Genomic DNA, 2,241 nt, shown 5'->3' on the forward strand with positions numbered 1-2,241 from the left:
CTTTTCAAGCATGAAAAAGCGAAGCCTTAAGATTTGCGCCGCATTTAGAATGAGGGATTGAATCTAGCACTTTCTTTGTTTTTTTAAGCAACATATGTTTCAAAATCTGAAACTTTCAATCTGGCGTTTGAGCGAAAACCACGTGGTCCCGCGATTTGGATAAGAAATAAGTAGCTTCTATCCCCATCTAAGAGTTTCCGAGCTTTGAAGTCAAAGTACTAATGTAAAGGGCTCGAAAACAATAGAAATGCTAAATCCAAACCGTCTGAAAGGAGTTTCTCCCGTTGCTTCTTTGGGATTTAAGCCCGGGGGGCACTGGGTTTGCGGACTGACGGTATGTGCGGGCCAAAAATTGGCTTTTAAAATTGCACCCTTACAGTGCAGCAAAAATCAGTGAAAATCATACCCTTAGAGTGCATTTTCCCCAAAATTTTCGATCCCTTTTCTGCAAAAAATGGTCAAAATTCTAGCATTTTTGGTCAAAATATCTAGGTTTTTCAAGAATTTTCTGAAATTTCTACCCTCACAGTGCATCTATAGTTTTTCCGACCCTTACAGTGCATTTTAAACATATTGGAAAAGGTACCCTTAGGACCCGCACATACCCGTCGGTCCTTTTGCCCAGCTGCCCCCCCCCCCGCGGGGATTTAAGTAAATCTCTTTCATTGTACTTTATTTTAATGTCCTTATCTTTTACGTCATTTTTTGTTGCTTATTATATAAATTAAATATTCGACTGTACATACCCTAGTTAAACTTTCTAGCCTCCAACAAAATATTTGTATTTGTGATAATATGTGCTATTTTAGAAATTCTGAATATTATAGACAAAATACAAAATAAATATACAAAAAAAACACTAAATATTATTTACAATCATTACCTATAAAATATCTTTCAAGGTGAGGCACTTAAGCAAAATTTAGGTACGGGGACGCACCGCTGGTCAGCGTCCCTTTTTTCAGCTCCGGAAATATCTGGCATGGTCCAAAAATTATTAACTTCCAAGATATGTATCTGACAGGGATGACTTTGGTTATTTTAGACGGTTTTCAGGGTGGAAATGGGATTTATTTTTCTAACAGGGTCGCAAATTTACCAAGTACTCATATCTGACAGGGTGCATTTTTAAAACTCAAGATAATGCCCCCGCTCCCCGGGTCATTGGTTAAATAAAATCCTCTACGAAAATTTTCTATCGAATTGCAAAATTGCACAAAATATTGTCCCAAGTGGAAAATTATACTCCAATTTTTGTCCCTGCTGAAAATAAATCAGGTAAGCAAATCCCCACCGCAAATTATTGTGCTATTTTTCTATCCCCAATGAATTTTCCGAGGGGTAAATCACTTCGAAAAAAGCGTACGAAATGATTTTTGATTTTTTCTGTGATTTTTTGATTTTTTTGTGATTTCTTTTTGATTTTTTGATTTTTTTCTGTGATTTATTTGTGATTTCTTTTTGATTTTTTTCTGTGATTTTTTTGATTTTTCTGTGATTTTTTTGTGATTTTTGATTTTTTGCGTGATTTTTTTGTGATTTTGTGATTTTTTCTGTGTGATTTTTTGATTTTTCTGTACTGTAATTTTTTGATTTTTTCTGTGATTTTTTTGTGATTTTTTGATTTTTCTGTAATTTTTTTGTGATTTATTTTTGATTTTTTGATTTTTCTGTGATTTTTTGATTTTTCTGTGATTTTTTTGTGATTTTTTGATTTTTTTGTGATTTTTTTTGTGATTTTTGATTTTTTGCGTGATTTTTTTGTGATTTTTCTAAGAAGTATACGAGATTTTTTCGAGTAATTTACCCCTCGGAATTTTCTACAATCTATGTTGAGAATTTTGGTTATTTCCTCTTTTTGAAAAATTTAAAGTTCGGGCGAGATTTGTTAAATGTAATTGAATATTTCAATTCGGGAGGGAATTCACATCCCAAGCCATAAAAAACATGGAAATATCAATCACAATCGAGTTTTGGTCCGTTATTTTACCCCTACTGACAGAAAAAAATCCTACTGGGTCTTTGAGAAGGGTTTGTATACATTTATTTACTTACTGAATGAGCAATTTGTATGTATTATATTACCGGAATAACGGCACACACAAAAAAAGGAATCATGAAGGTTGTCCACGAAAAAAATTGCCTTTCATCAATAGTTTGCCTTGGGATTACTATAATAGTGAAGTTAAGTAATTAGGTAAAATCACGACGACAAACGAAAATTTAACAGGCTATAGTGAG

The sequence above is a fragment of the Clytia hemisphaerica genome, unplaced genomic scaffold, assembly GCF_902728285.1.
Source record: "Clytia hemisphaerica strain Z4C2 unplaced genomic scaffold, Clytia hemisphaerica genome assembly, whole genome shotgun sequence".
In the NCBI taxonomy this organism is placed as follows: domain Eukaryota; kingdom Metazoa; phylum Cnidaria; class Hydrozoa; order Leptothecata; family Clytiidae; genus Clytia; species Clytia hemisphaerica.